Below are 17,145 nucleotides of genomic sequence, written 5' to 3'. Positions count from 1 at the left end.
GGCTCCGGACGCGCAGGCTCAGCGGCCATGGCTCACGGGCTCAGCCGCTCCGCGGCATGTGGGATCTTCCCGGACCGGGACCCGAACCCGCGTCCCCTGCATCGGCAGGCGGACTCTCAACCACTGCGCCACCAGGGAAGGCAGGCGGATTCTTAACCACTGTGCCACCAGGGAAGTTCTGTAATTTCTTTTCAATTTATTGATTATTTAAAATTCTTTTTGCTGTATTAAACCATATTTTAAATTTTATTTTTATGAGGAAATATGTCAGACTTCTCTAAGTGTGTTTTGAAAACATAATATTAAAAACAACATGTGTGTACCCACCACACAGATTAAAAAATGCCATCCCCAGTAACCTTAGCAGCTATCTATATACATCTTTCCAATTGCACACCTCTTTCTCTCTCTTAGGGGCAAATGCTTTTATGAATTTTATGAAAATATTTATGTTTTTTGTTTATACAGTTATCTAAGTATCTTTATAGCTAAGATGTATTTTTTTCAAGAATTAACTATCTCAGGCATTTTAGTTATCTATTTCCATCTTATACTAATTTATTCTCTTTTCTAAATATTGTATTTTCCCTGCATGAATAATGAATATCTTGTGATATGTCCACAATAATCTTGGAAGAAAGCAATCATTTTTTTCTTTAATTCTTCCTTTACCTAAATCCTTAGTGTTACCTTTACATACAACTTTTTTTCTTCTCCTTCTTCTTCAATGCATTCCCCTTCACTTATGTATTTTTGGACCATTTTTTGATGCTGCCTCTTTCTCATTTATGGGTGTATACATATTCTTAAATTACTTATTATGGTCTAATTATGGCATATAGGTCCAATTTCACCTGCTTAAACCAATAAGAGGATCTCTCAACCTGCTTTTCAGCCAAGTCTTATATGTCAATACATTTGTTAAGAGATTAGTATGCAGGTACCTAAAAATAAGAACTATATTTATTCTCTAACAAATGTAAACTTCTACTCTTTCTTATCAAAATTTTCCTTGCATAGTTTTTGGTTCCATTTTAATTTCCATTTCTCATCTCTATATCTATGTAACAACTTTAACATATTTTCATCTTTTAATCCAAAACTTAACTCAAATTTCATCCTTAAATTATATAGGTATTACACAATAAAAAGCTGATGAGTCTAGGTTTTTTTCATATTTTTCCAATTATCTTGTTATTGCTTTTTAAAAAACTGCACATGCTCATTTAGAGAATATGTTAATCTTCATCTGGTTTACAATAGAAAAAATGAAAACAATCAAAATGTCTAATAATTAGGACTCCTGCTAAACAAAATATAAGTATAATCCTACATTGGAATACTAGGAACCTAATTAAAATTAGTGATTGCCAATCTTACCCTTTGTTAATGACAGTCTCTTTACACAGTATATCTGTGATATGAGTCAACTAACTAAGGGTGGCCCACAACAGTTGAGTAACAAATACAGGGCTACAAAAGCCAAGTCATCACATCTTGGTCCCACAGAGGGGTTGTCCCATAAGAGGATAATTTTGTGGTACCATTCATTCTCCAGAGCTCCCCATGGGGTCAAAAGGACGCTAGACTTCTGAAACCACATCTTTGTCTAGCTTCTTCTGTCCATTCCTGCTTTCCTTACTTTCTTTTGAAGAGTATCCTCTTACTAGATCACTGCACAAGAATCTCTTTCTTGAGCTCTGCTTCTAGGGGACCCAACCTAAGAGGATTGGTGACATAAGTGGCCCTACAAAGCATGCTCTAAGGATGAGACTCTAGAGCTGATTCACTTACTGACTGGCTGTCTGTCAATAAGGACAAAACTAGTGATCAGTGATTCCTGGTATGTTGTGCAGGGCAACCGTTAAGACTTTCACCTGGGTACACTGAGATGGAATACATGTAGCAAATAATTCACTTCTTGTACAATATCTCCAGATTTTGTACAATAACAGGTAAGATTTCAGGGATAGAGTCATCAAGATATAGAAGGATGTCAAGAAACTATGTGACTATGTTATCAGACAGAACATTTCATTGAGTCTAGTGATGGCATCTAGCACAGAATATGGAAAAGTAACTTGGAGACTGGTAGAAGACCACAAGAAAGCAAGATAGTCATATTGTTGAAAGATAGTTGTGCCATAGGAGATTATTTTTAGCAGAGAATAGAGGAATGATGAATTATAAGCAACAAAAACCAACCTGAACAATACTGAGTAACCAATGTCTCAGACATATGGATATATAATGAAGAAGACAAAGAGTTTCCACTCTAGAGTGTATTCAGGGGTAGTCAAATTCTTGGTGTAGCTCCCAACAGAAGCCAGTACTGGAATAATTCCAAGAAAAGCCTGAGGACCTAAGGTAATTTTTTCTCATAGGACCAGTTCCACCAGGCACAATGGAAGGGATGAGGAAGAGCAAAAGCAGCGAAAGATCATAAGACTATGCACAGAGCATCACATGAATGACAGTTTACAGTAAAAGAAAGGAGTTTACAGGGGATAGTATTTGGGCTCATGAACAATGAAGATATAAATATGGAACATGGTGAAATAAGGAATGTTAGGGAAACGAAAAATGGCTGGTACTATAGAAGATACTTCGGATATAATATCTCATAACAACATTTTATGGTAGATCAGAAAAGACCAAGAAGCTAAATAATTTTTTCAAGGTTAAATAGCTATTAAAGAGAGGAGTAATGATTTTTACTTAGTTCTGCTTAAATCTAAACTCTATACTTTTATAATTATGCCCACCAGATGCTCTAGGTTCCAGATGCAAATTTAGTAGGACTTGTTTAAGTTGAGGATTCAGTTAAGTGTAGAGGGCTTGACCAGCAAAGATCTTTGCACAGATTCTGTTGGTGCTGCCAAAAAATTCCTAGTTAAGATATACTGGGAAAAGAGTGGTTCATTTCCTAGACTTCTGTCTTGGTAGAAATCATAAGAGCACCTAAAGGGTAGAAGAACTTTCTCAATGGAGCTGGCTGTGGCATAGACTGGCGGCTTGGAACATTAATCCCAGAGAAGTCAAAAGTCATTAATTCCCATGAAAGACCCTCTTTTACCTTGTGATGGCATCAATCTAATTCTGAAGCTTGAGGAAATATGCGTTTTGACTTTAGTTAATTAAAAAACTGAAAAATTAATTTTTGCTTTGTAGGTTATCCAGACTACTTTGCATTCTCCGTTTTGATGTTTCATTCGTACATCCATTAGAAATTGGCAAGGGCTTCAGAAGAGCAGATAAAAACTAAACCAGTTATTCTGTATCTAGCATCTTTGGGGAGAAAATTGAGATTATTGGTGGAAATGAGATTATGTTTATTGGAATAATCCCTCTCGTATATAAATAACCATTATATATCAATATTATTGTACATAGATTATATACACAGAAAAAAACCCACTAAAAATGCAACTGATCACAGTACCATTTAGAGCAAATAATTTCTTCTTAATACCACTACCTTCATTAAGAACAAAATAGAGCTGAGAAAAGTACCCTCGATAGACCAGATATGGTCAATGGCAAAGGGCAAAAATCAGAACACTGTTTCACTGTATTAATTTTTAAAGTCCAATTAAAGGTAACATCTACAACCTTTCTTCTGTTGTATTTGCCAAATATTTTAAAACATTAAACACGAAGTGCTGATTGCAACATAAGACAAAAGTTTTTGCTGCTACACTCTGCCAGTGATAAAAGCTTTCTCTCTGGGGACTTGGCTAACATTCAGTCACATGATACAAGGTACATTACACAAAACTTCTTTTTATTCCAAGGTTTTTTTCATCCAAATGACCAAATATAGCCTAATGTTACTATTATCCCTGATTTCATTCCTGCCTATAAAAGCATAGGCATGAGATTCTGAAATAATAATATTAAACAAAAAACCCCAAACAGGCTAAGTTTGTAGAAAAGTGTTTTAATGAGAAGTGTTACATATTCTTAAATACTCATCAATTTGCATATCTTCACAATTTAATTCTAGGAATAACAGCTTTCTGTATTTGGGCAGACTCTCATGTTCAGGTAGTTCAGGGTAAGGATATGAATTCATTTTTTTTTTTTTTTTTTGGCTGCATTGTGCATCTTGTGGGATCCTAGCTCCCTGACCAGGGGCCAAACCAGGGTCCTCAGCAGTGAGAGTGTGGAGTTAACCACTGGACCACTGGGGAATTCCCAGGATATGGATTCTTTTCCCACATGTACTTCCTACTACCCACCTTGCCTGTAACTAACTCTATCAGTTAGGACTCTTCTGGTTACAAGCGACCAAAACTATCTTGAACTGGCTTAGCAAAACTGTACAAGGAAGAAGTACAAAATGAAGGATAAAGATACAGTTGAAACTTGTAAAGGTTCTTTCTTATATCTATTTCCACAGGCCAGCTTAGTTTTCAAACATCACTGCAAGTCTGCCTTTTTCCACATAAAGAGAAACATGGCTGCCTAGAGCTAGAGAGTTGTACATTTCACAGCTTCAATCATAGTGTTTTAGTCCTAAACGCAAAATTATTAGGGAAGGTTCTCATTGACCTAACTAATGAGTCATGTGTCTATCCCTGGACAAATTAACTTTGCCTTGGTAGGTAAGGAACTGTGTCCAAGCTTGGGCAAATAATCCCTGAAGTACATATCCAGGACCCAAAGTGTTAAACATATGAATGGGGAAAAAATTTCCAGAAGAGATATGTTAGACACACTATCCCACAGATGCTCCCTACCCTAAAAAAACCAAATTCTCTCCCATAAGTTCATATATTAAAATTTAGCAATGTCCCTATGTATTTTTTCTGTTGAACTAAAAACAGTGACTATACAGAAGACAGAACTCATCTCATTTTATTTGGCATTTCTACCAACTTAAATTTCTGTGGGCAATGCTATAACATCTGGGTTTATTTATTTATATTCTACCTTGATCCAGAAAGAATTTAAGACAGCTGGAAAAAAAATACATTATGTAACAGAACATAAATTAAATGTGAAACAAAAGAGGGAAAAACAAGGGTGGACACAATGAAACCATAAATAATGTATTCTATATTGCAGGGATACACATTCACTATAGGTAGGTTATAAAGATTTCTGATAAGTTTCCTAATAACTGGCTAAGTTTTCTAGTAATTTTGTCAGTAATATAATTCATAATGTACATTAGGTAATGAACTAATTCTTTAAGAAGCATAAAACGCACACACAACAAATGTATATGTGCACTTCATACATGATCAGAAAGGGGCTTCTGCTGGAAATCCTCACTTAGCCTGACATATTCTTGATGTCTCTCTTCATTTATTAGGGACAAAGAGATAGGTAACTATGCTAGCAAGGGGGCAATGTGGGAGAGTTGCTACTTTAGAAGTGCTCTGTGATATTGCTCTGAGAAGAGGCTTGAGTAAATAGAGGATGCCAACACTTTGAGAATACCTGGGAGAACATTCATACAGAAGAAACAATAAGAATAAAGCCCAGAAAATGCAGCATGCTCAGCATGTTCAAGGAAAAGCCAATGTGTGTGGAGCAGAATCAGTGAGGGGTAAAATGGCAGGGCATCGAGAGGTAGAACCAGACTATGCAGAGCACTGTACACCATGATGAAGACAGGCTGCTATTTTAAGCATGAAGGGAAACCATTAAAGGGTTTTGAGCAAAGAAGTAATATGATCTGACTTTGATTTTAAAATGATGACTTGGCTGATGTGTAAAGATAGACTTTTAGGAGGTAAGAGTAAAAGCAAAGAGACAAGTTAAGAGGCTGTTACAGACGTCTAGATAAGAGATCAAAATATTTTTACTAAGGGAGGGCACTAGAGGTGAAGAAAAATGGTCAGATTTGGGATATATTTTGGAGGTAAACCTGACAGCTTTTGCTGATAGATTGAATATACAGTGAGAGAAGACTGGCAGTTGAAGAAGAGTCTCCTAAAGTTGATGGAGATAAAATTGGTTAGTATATACTTCTGCTAAAGTTATTTCTTGACAGCAAGAGATAAAAGATATTAACTATAAAATAGGAAAATGAATATTGTGTAACTTGAAAACTCCTCCCTTAAATTTCCTTTAAGGCCTCAACTGCTCATGTACAAGAATAGAACTTTTAATCACTGCAGACAATGTTACAGGAAATTTTAAAATATACTTCTACTAGTCTTACAGAGTGCCTTTTCATGCGCTAGTGTTCCCTCTTCTTAAAAAGGCCTATACAGTCATCCCTCAGTATCCATGGGGGAAGGGGGTATGGTTCCAGGTCCCCCGTGGATACAAAAGTCCACGGATGCTCAAGTCTCATATAAAATGGCATAGTACTGCATAGCTGCAGTGTGTGGCAAATTTAAGTTTTGCTTTGTAGAGCTTTCTGGAATTTTTTTTCGAATATTTTCAATCTGTGGTTGGTTGAATCTACTGATGCAGAACCCACAGATACAGAGGGCAGACTGTAGTGCAATGAGATGGCTGGGTCTACCAGACCAAATCTTCAAAGTTGATGAGACTAGAGACCTTTTAATTTTAAGCAGGTCACCTACATTGAATTTCATATGGATTGGTATTCCTAATAATAGGAATGATAAAAAAAAAGGAGAGAGGCTATGAAGTGAAGTAGTCTGGAGAGAGTTAATGAAACTCATTTTCTAAATCATGTGATGGTTAGAGTCATCTTGTAATTTAGAAATGAAACATTTGGCTTCAAAGGGAGCTAGGAAGAAAGGGGGGTAAAGGAAAACAAGTAAACTGGGTATTTTATCTAGAAGCATCAAGGGTGTTGTCTAAAATCTGCAGTTTGATTAAGATGTTTTTCTAAGAATTTCATATCCCAGACAAACAAAAGCTCAGAGAATTTGTTTTCAGAAGACTTGCACTATAAGAAATGTTAAAAAAAGTTCTTCAGGCTGAAGGACAATACAAGATCTAAGCAAAGAATGAAGAGCATGGGAAATGAAAAATGTATGGGTAAATACAAAATATATTTTCTTTCATATCTTAATTTCTTTGAACATTGTAAAGTTGATTTATAATGTGATATAAATAAAATTTAACAAAAACAAAGAATGGTGGGGGTGTAAAATTATATGTGATGTCGTATATTATTTGAAGGTAGATTGTGATAACCTAAAGATTAAATTATAAACCCTAGAGTAAACACTGAAAATAATAATACAAAAGATATGGCTAATAAGCTGAAAGAGGAAAAAAATCACATATTAAAAACTATGAATTAATTCAAAAGGCAGGGAAGGTAGCAAAAAAAAAAAAAAAAAAAAAACCACAGAGAAAAGACCTTTTAAGCAGGTCTTAAAAGAAAACAAATAGCAAGATGGTAGGCTTAACCAAAGGCTTATTCAAAGTTAAATTAAATATAAGTGGACAAAACATTCCCATTAAGTCAGAAACTGTCTGACAATAAAAAACACAAGGACCAATACTTACAAGGAGCACACATTAAACATAAAAATACAGATAGATTAACAGTAAAAGAACAGAAAAAAACATACCATGCAAGCATTAAACATAAGAAAGCTAAATTGGTTATATTCAGATCAGACAAAATAGACTTCAGAACAAGGAATATTATCAGAGATAAAGACATTTCATAATAATAAAAGATCAATTCATTAAGATGACATAACAATGGTAAACATGCATCCAACTCTTAAGAGAGCTTCAAAATACATTTCCAAATACTGACAGAAATAAAGATATAGACAAACCCACAGTCATAATTAGAGATTTTAATATCCCTTTGTTAGTATTTGATAGGAAAATTAGACAATAAATGAAATAGAAAACTTGAAAAACCAAATTGACCTAATTAACTGTTAAGTAGAGTAAACCCATAAACTGCAGGATATACATTCTTTTCAAGTGCAGAAGGAACATCCACCAATTCATATGCTGTGTCTCAATGAATTTTGAGAAGTCACAAATTTTAAAAGATTGAAAATATACAGTTTGTGTTGTGACCAAAACCAAATCAAATTAGAAGGCAATCACACAAAGATATCTCAAAAAGCCCCAAGTGCTGACATTTAAAACAACATATTTCTAAATAACACATATGTCGAATAAGAAATTACAGGAAAATCATAAAATGTTTTGAAATAATAATAAAAACACAACATATGAAAAATTTAGGATGCAGCTAAAGCAGTGTTTGAAGTGCAATCCATAGCTCTAAATGCTTTAATTAGAAAAAAAAATTCAAAATCAATCATCTAAGCTTCTATCTTAAAAAGTGGAAAAAAAAGCACACAAATTTAAATCAAAGAAAGCAGAGAGGAGGAAATAATAAATATATGAGTGGACATCACTGAAACAGAAAAACATAGCAGTAAGAGAAAACCAGAGAAATGCACATACATTTAAACCTTGTAGTTCCTAGATATACATATATAAAAATCATCACCATGTAGTGATAGCCATTGTAACGGAATTCATAATTTAAAAAACCTAAAAATAACTTAAATGTCAGAAATGAAGGAACCGTTTAGATAAAGACATCTATGTAACAAAATGCTATGCTTCATTTTTTTTTTAATGTAGCAATTTTATAGGAACTATTGTGGTATGATCTGAGATGTCAAGTTAAAAAGGCAAGGTGCGTAACAATATAAAAGGAATACTATAATATGTGTAGGTGTGTAGTTTTTAAAAAATGTGTGTGTGAGTGTATATTTTTATATATTCACATACACATAAAATATCTTGGAAACACACACCAGAAACTGGTGATAGTGGTTGCTTCTGGAGAAGAGGCCTACGTGGTTTGGATACAAGGGTAGTATTATGTTTCACTTAGTACTGTTTTCCCCTTTAGAATTTAATACTGTGGAAACATTCCCTATTCAAAAAAATATATATATTTGGCTGTGCTGTGTGGCTTATGGGATTTTAGTTCCCTGACCAGGGATCAAACCTGGGCCCTCGGCAGTGACAGTATGGAGTCCTAACCACTGGACCGCCAGGGAATTCCCCCCAAAATATTTAAGTTAAAAGAAAAAAAAAAAGGTAGGAAATATCATTAAATAACAAGAAGAAAAGCAAAAAGGATTGAAGTCAGAGGTCCTTGATAGGTTACAGTTTGGCTTTCATACATACGGAGTCTCCTTTGAGGAAGCAGGCCATTGTTTACATAGGATAGCCAGAAAAATCAAAGAGCTTCTGTGACCATTTTCTCTTTACCCTTACAGTTGTGTCTAAAGCAAACATGGCAACTCCTTTGCTATATATATACCTAAAGGGATTAAAAAGGTACAGATGGACAAGCTAATAGGAGTCTCTATTTACTGATAAAGTTACCCAAACTCAGGCATCTTTCTTTGAGGCTGCAGATTCTATCCAAGGTGCCATGTATCCTTTGTTCTGTATCTAGGATGGAGAATAAAAGGAATGGTACACGAACTGTTTCATGACCACATACACAGTGTAGTCATGAAAGCTAGCAGTCAGAACTTGTTATTGTGGTGTTTTCACTGTGTCAAAAACACAGATAAAAGCAATTTTCAGGAAGTAAAATAAAAATATTGACCTTGCCTTGCATAAAATGTTTGAATTCTCCAGAATTTAAAATTAAAGTTACCTTCTGTGTTCAGAACTACAATAGTGTGACTCTATTTATAGTTCTCTAAACAGCCATCTTCTATTTTATCTTCTAGACTAATTTCACATCTCTGATTTTGTTACCTTCTTCTGAAACAACGTTTTTAAACTGAAGTATAGTTGAGGTACAATATTATATGTTACAAGTGTACAATACAGTGATTCACAACTTTTAAAGGTTATAATCCATTTATAGTTATTATAAAATATTGGCTATATTCCCTGTGCTGTACAATATATCCTTGTACCTTATCTTTATACATAATAGTTTGTACCTCTTAGTCTCCTACCCCTATATTGCCCCTCCCCCTTCCCTCTCCCCACTGGTAACCACTAGTTTGTTCTCTGTATCTGTAAGTCTGCTTTTTTTGTTATGTACACTAGTTTGTTGCATTTTTTAGATTCTACATATAAGTGATATCATACAGCATTTATCTTTCTCTGTGTGTTTTATTTCACTTAGCATAATGCCCTCCAAGTCCACCCATGTTGTTGCACAATGAAAAAAATTTCATTCTTTTTTTTATGGCTGAGTAGTAGTCCATTGTATACATATACCTCATCCACTCTATCATATTCATCTATTGATGGACACTTAGGTTGCCTCCTTATCTTGGCAACTGCAAGTAATGCATTGGGATGCATGTATCTTTTAAAAAGAGCATTTTTGTTTTCTTCAGATATATACCCAGGAGTAGACCTGCTGGGTCATATGGTAGTTCTGTTTTTAGTTTTTTGAGAAACCTCCATATTATTTTCCATAGTGTCTGTACCAATTTACATTCCCACCAACAGTGTATTAGGGTTCCCTTTTCTCCACATTCTTGCCAACATTTGTTATTTGTACTCTTTTTGATGATAGCCATTCTGACAGGTGTGAGGTGATATCTCATTGTGGTTTTGATCTGCATTTCCCTAATGATTAGTGATGTTAAGCATATTTTCATGTGCCTGTTGGCCATCTGTATGTCCTCTTTGGAAAAATGTCTATTCAGGTCTTCTGCCCATTTTTCTTTTTTCTTTTCTTTTTTTTTTTGTGTGGTATGCGGGCCTCTCACTGTTGTGGCCTTTCCCGTTGTGGAGCACAGGCTCCGGACGCGCAGGCTTAGTGGCCATGGCTCACAGGTCTAGCTGCTCTGCGGCACGTGGGATCTTCCCAGACCAGGGCACAAACCCGTGTCCCCTGCATCGGCAGGTGGACTCTCAACCACTGCGCCACCAGGGAAGCCCCTTCTGCCCGCTTTTCAATTGAGTTGTTTTTTTGATGTTGAGTTGTATGAGCTGTTTATATATTTTGGATATTAACCCCTTATCAGTCATATCATTTGCAAGTGTTTTCTCCCATTCGGTAGGTTGTATTTTTGTTTTGTCAATGGTTTCCTTTGCTTTGCAAGAGCTTTTAAGTTCAATTAGGTTCCATTTGTTTATTTTTGTTTTTATTTCCTTTGCTTTAGGAGAAGGATCCAAAAAAAAATCTATATGATTTATATCAAAGAGTGTTCTGCCTGTTTTCCTCTAGGACTTTTATAGTTTCCAGTCTCACATTTAGTTCTTTAATCCATTTGGAGGGCTTTTTTGTTTGTTCATATATGGTGATAAAGAATGTTTTAATTTCATTCTTTTGCATGTAGCTGTCCAGCTTTCCCAGCACCACTTATTGAAGAGACTGTCTCTTCTCCATTGTATATTCTTGTCTCCTTCATCATAGGTTAATTGACCATAACAGTGTGGGTTTATTTCTGGGCTCTATTCTGTTCCATTGATCTGTGTGCCTGTTTTTGTGCCAGTTCCATGCTGTTTAGATTACTGTAGCTTTGTAGTATAGTCTGAAGTCAGAGGACATGATACTTCCAGCTCCATTCTTCTTTTTAAAGATTGTTTTGGCTATTCAGGGTCTCTTGCATTTCCATACAAATTTTTAAAAAATTATTTGTTCCAGTTCTGTGAAAAATGCCATTGGTATTTTGATAGGGATTGCAATGAATCTGTAGATTGCCTTGGGTAGTTTGGTCATTTTAACAATATTGATTCTTCCAATCCAAGAATATGGTATATCGTTCCATCCTTTTGTGTCGTATTCAATTTCTTTCACCAGTGTCTTAGTTTTTCAAGTATACGTCTTTTACCTCATTAGGTAATTTTACTCCTAAGTATCTTATTCTTTTTGATGTGATGGTAGATGGGATTTTCCTTAATTTCTCTTTCTGATAGTTGATTGTTAGTGTATAGAAATGCAACATTTTTCTGTATACTAATCTGTATTCTGCAAATTTACCAAATTCATTGATGAGCTCTAGTAGTTTTCTGGTAGCGTCTTTAGGATTTTCTATGTATAGTATCATATCATATGCAAACAGTGACAGTTTTACTTCTTCCTTTCCAATTTGGATTCCTTTTATTTCTTTTTCTTCTCTGATTGCCATGGCTAGGACTTCCAATACTATGTTGAACAAAAGTGGCAAGAGTGGGCATCCTTGTCTTGTTCCTGATCTTATAGGAAATGCTTTCAGCTTTTCACCCTTGAGTATGATGTTAGCTATGGGTTTGCCATATGGCCCTTATTACATTGAGATGTGTTCCCTCTATGCCCACTTCCTGGAGAGTTTTTATCATAAATGCATGTTGAATTTTGTCAAAAGTTTTTTCTGCATATATTTAGATGATCATATTGTTTTATTCTTCTTTTATTGTTGTTAATATGGTGTATCATACTTGATTGATTTGCAGATACTGAGAAATCCTTGCATCCCTGGGATAAATCACATTTGATCATGGTGTGTGATCCTTTTAATGTATTGATGGCTTTGGATTGCTAATATTTTATTGAGGATTTTTACATCTATGTTCATCAGTGATACTGGCCTATAATTTAATTTTTTTGTGATATCTTTGTCTGGTTTTGATATCAGGATGATACTGGCCTCACAGAATGAGTTCAGAAGTGTTCCTTCCTCTGCAATTTTTTGGAATAGTTTGATTAGAATAGGTCTTAATTCTTCTCTAAATGTTTGGTAGAATTCACCTGTGAAGCCATCTGGTCCTGGACTCTTGTTTCTTGGGAGTTTTAAAATTACTGAATCAATTTCATTACTGGTAATTGGTCTTTTCATTATTTCTATTTCTTCCTGGTTCAGTCTTAGGAGATTGTACATTTCTAAGAATTTGTCCATTTCTTCTAGGTTGTCCATTTTAATGGCATATAGTTGTTCATAATAGTCTCTTAATACAAAAAAGTACAAAAGCAATCTTTTGTATTTCTGTGGTGTTGGTTCTAATGTCTCCTTTTTCATTTCTGATTTGGCATATAGCTGTTCAGAGTAGTCTCTTACAACAAAATAGTTCATAGTAGTCTCAATACAAAAAAAATGAAATACAAAAGTAATCCTTTGTATTTCTGTGATGTTGGTTCTAACTTCTCCTTTTTCACTTCGGATTTCATTGATTTGGGTCCTTTCCTTGTTTTTCCTTGATGAGTCTGTAAGGGTTTATCAATTTTGTTTATTTTTTCAAAGAACAGATTTTAGTTTCATTTATCTTTTCTACTTTTTTAAATCTCTGTTTCATTTATTTCTGCTCTGATCTTTATGATTTCTTTCCTTTTACTAACTTTGGGTTTTGTTTGTAGCTTCTGTAGTTCCTTTAGGGTAAGCTTAGGTTGTTTATTTGAGATCTTTCTTGTTTTCTGAGGTAAGCTTGTATCACTATAAAGTTCCCTCTTAGAACTGCTTTTGCTGAGTCCCATAGGTTTTGGATCATTGTGTTTTTGTTTTCATGTGTCTCTAGGTATTTTTTGATTTCCTCTTTGATTTATTCAGTGATCAACTTGTTGTTTAGTAATATATTATTTAGCCTCCATGTGTTTGTGTCTTCTGCAGTTTTTTTCTTTTAGTTGATTTCTAGTCTCATAACGTAGTTGGAAAAGGTGCTTGATATGATTTCAGTTTTCTTAAATTTACTAGGCTTGTTTTTTGGCTTAGCATGGGATCTATCCTATGAAACTAACTTTTTTGCAGTGTAGTTTAAATATCTTTTCTATTTTAATAAATAGAAATACAAATTCTATCACTCTTGGGGCAGCATATTTTATAAAAGGCTACAAAAACTGAATTACCATCTTGATGAGTCTTTGTATAAAGGACCTAAACTTGTCTTATTAAAATCACCCATAAGATAAATAGTCCTTGTTTGATTCATTTGTTCTAATAGTACCATTAATACAGAAAAAGCATTGTGACAGAAGTCTTATGAATTCTTAAGTTCTCCTTGAAGTACTCCACTTAAGTCTCATATTTATTTCCTTCATCCATGGGTAAACTATTATACTCTTTTCAGGCAGGACAGTAATTAGTCCCTATAGTCATATAAATAAGCATTACATTAGTAGGTAAAAAAAGCAAACATGTATCCATGTGTCATTTCTTGAACATGGACATGGGTTGATACTTAGCTCAAAGTAGGCAAAACATCACTTGAATTTGTTTAAACTTTGGGAAAGGATACATCCACAACCAGGGAGAGCTGAACCAGACTTCTAAATAAATAAAGAAAATTCTTCAATTTACTTCCAGTCATCAGCAATTATCCAACCAAAAAAGTGACTACTTTTGCCTTTCTTCTCTATCTTCAGTGTCAAAGCTAAAGAGAAAATTTATGTATAAAACCAGACTGATCTTGGTTCTGTGGACTTGGAATATACTATGCATAATTTAGATTACATTTTATTTGTCTATCATTTATTTATTTTGGCCAAGTGTTTAAGAAATTGGGCTACGGGTGAATGAGGCAAGAGCTAAAAATGCCTAAAATCAATGGTAGCAAAATTTCATCTCATTTAGTTATAGTTAAAATAATTAACTCAAATATTTCTCATATGATATGGAAATGTCTGTGGGAAACATACATGATTATGCTCAAATATATTCCTTCATTTGAAAATGTTATACCTTCCTCTCTCTAGAGGTTTCTCAAAGAGGAAAACAGTATAAGTTCCAAAGATGCAATGTTTTAGCTAGAACCTAGGAGCAAAATACAAATTACCAATACTGTAGGTAGAAAGACCTTCTTTAGAGACTATTTCTACTAATATAATAATATTAAACTTATTGTTTTAATAAAGGACATCAAGCCATTCACATTATAAAACACAATAATACTTTATATTGCTAGCAAATACATAAACATATAGTGGAAGTATAAAAACATGTATAAGAATGAAAACACTGGATGTGTGAAACACTAGAGAAGGAGGGAGGGAAGAGAATGAGATAGGAGAGGATCACAGTGGGAACAGTAATTGTATTTATAATGCTTAATTGGAGGAGAAATAGCAGCAGCAGGAAATCAGTCATAGTGGTAATATTATACAAAGCTGGGAATAGGTCCATAGTTGTTCATTACATTATTCTCTATTCTTACCTATATATTTAAAGTATTTACCAGTAAAATAAATAAGCCATTTATAATATCAACACAAGACGTATATGTAATAAATACAGCAAAATATATAAGATTTATAAAAGAAAATAAGACTTTATTAAAAGACAGTAAGATATCAATATAAATAAATGGAGGGATAGTAGTGCATGTATAAAGAAAGAAACGTTCGTACTATATTTTAAAGAGAGTAATTCTCCCCAAATTAATCTATAAATGTAAAAAATTTCAATAGCTTTTTCCTTGAATTTGATAAGTGATGATAAAATATACATGGAAAAGCAAAGAGCAAAGAATGGCCAATATACTCATGAAGAAGAACAAGTTAGGGGGATTGTCCTACCAAAAATCGTCTTCCAAACACCAACACTTATTAAAGCTGAGATAAACACACAGTGGTCACAGTACACAGACCAAGAAACAAAAGAGAGAACTCAGAAATAGACCCATTGATTATGAAAACTTCATTTTTAACATAGCTGGCATTGATGATCAATGAGAAAATGTCTAAGCAGTCCCACAATGGGACAATTGGGTTTCAATATGGAAAAAGATCAAACTGGTTCCCTGTTTCTCACCATATACTGAAATCACTGCCAGGTAGATAACAGTCCTAAATGTGACAGACAAACTACAAAAGTTTTAGAAGACAATCTGTAACAGAATTTTTATATTACACTGGGAAAGATTTCTTAATCAAAAGACCAAAGTACCATTTAAAAAACAAAGATTGATAATTGGACCACAGCAAATTAAGAACTTTTGTAAAACAAGGAACAATTTAAAAAGCTTTTAAAGATAAGCCATAACCGAAGAAAAGATGTCTGTAATATGCATACATATACATCCAACAAAGAAGTCATATGCAGACTATTTAAATAACCCCCACAAATCAATCAGAAATGAAATATCTGCAAAAGAGAAGAGCACATCAGAGAAGAGAAAACACAAATGTTCATCAACACATGACAATCTTATTATTAATGATGTAACTGCAAGTTAAAACCAAAAGATACCAATTCAGACCCAAGAGACCCATAAAATAATGACAATATTTTAAAATCCTAAGAAATCTCAGTGTTGCCAGAATGTCAAGCAAGAGGAATTTATGCATATTGTTAGTGAAAACAAAACCAGTATAGGCACTTTGGAAAATAAGTTTGGAATTTCTAGTAAAACTGAACATGCACATACTCTCCAACCCAGTAATCCTATTCCCAAGTGAACAGAGCTTAGAGAATATAGCCTAGATGTGTGTATATATCACATATGCAAAATTTTCTTAGCAGCATTATTTATAGCAACATAAACCATTAAAGAGCTTAATTTTCCATCAATAATGGAATGGATAAATATTATAGGGCAGTGGAAATGAAAATGAAAGTACAGCTATATTTACCACCATGACTGAAATTTACAAACATGATTGTAAATATATTAAAGAGGCAAGCACAGAAGAATATATGCAAGATGGTTCCATGCACATCAAGTTCAATATCAAGCAAAACTAAAGACTCTGTCATTTAGGAATCCAAATATAGTTGGAAAAACTATAAAGAAAAGTAGGGAACTCATTAAAACAAATTTCAGTATGGTGGTTAACTCTGAGGAAAGCAAGTGGGATAAAATACATAGGTGGGAGCAATACATAGGTGCTTTTAACATACTGGTGCGTTCTATTTCTCAAGCTGGGTAGTATGTACATGGATATATGTTATATTACACACACACACGTTTCTCTTTTATATGAAAACTACTTTTAAAAATGTATGATATCAATAAAGATAACTTACAGAGACATTTCATCCTAGGAAACAGTGGTAGCTAAACATTTCAAAGGAACTTTAGATTATAAGTATCCAAAGAGTTACTGGGAAGAAGAAGAACACTGATAAAATAAAACATAAATCATAAAACAGGCAAATATTAAAATGAATGTCTGGGCATAAAAAACAGATGTTGTAATTTTAAAATCCATTTAAATGGGTAAATAGTTACCTGGACAAAGCTAAAGAGAGAATTAGTGAATTTCAAAATAAGGGGAAAGAAATCCCCCAAAGTGCAGTAAGAGAAATAAAAAGATGGAAGATATGAAAG

Source organism: Neophocaena asiaeorientalis, unplaced genomic scaffold (assembly GCF_003031525.2).
Source record: "Neophocaena asiaeorientalis asiaeorientalis breed wild unplaced genomic scaffold, Neophocaena_asiaeorientalis_V1.1 scaffold40, whole genome shotgun sequence".
Classification (NCBI taxonomy): domain Eukaryota; kingdom Metazoa; phylum Chordata; class Mammalia; order Artiodactyla; family Phocoenidae; genus Neophocaena; species Neophocaena asiaeorientalis.
The sequence above is the reverse complement of the archived record's forward strand: the minus strand, read 5'-3'. Positions refer to the sequence as shown.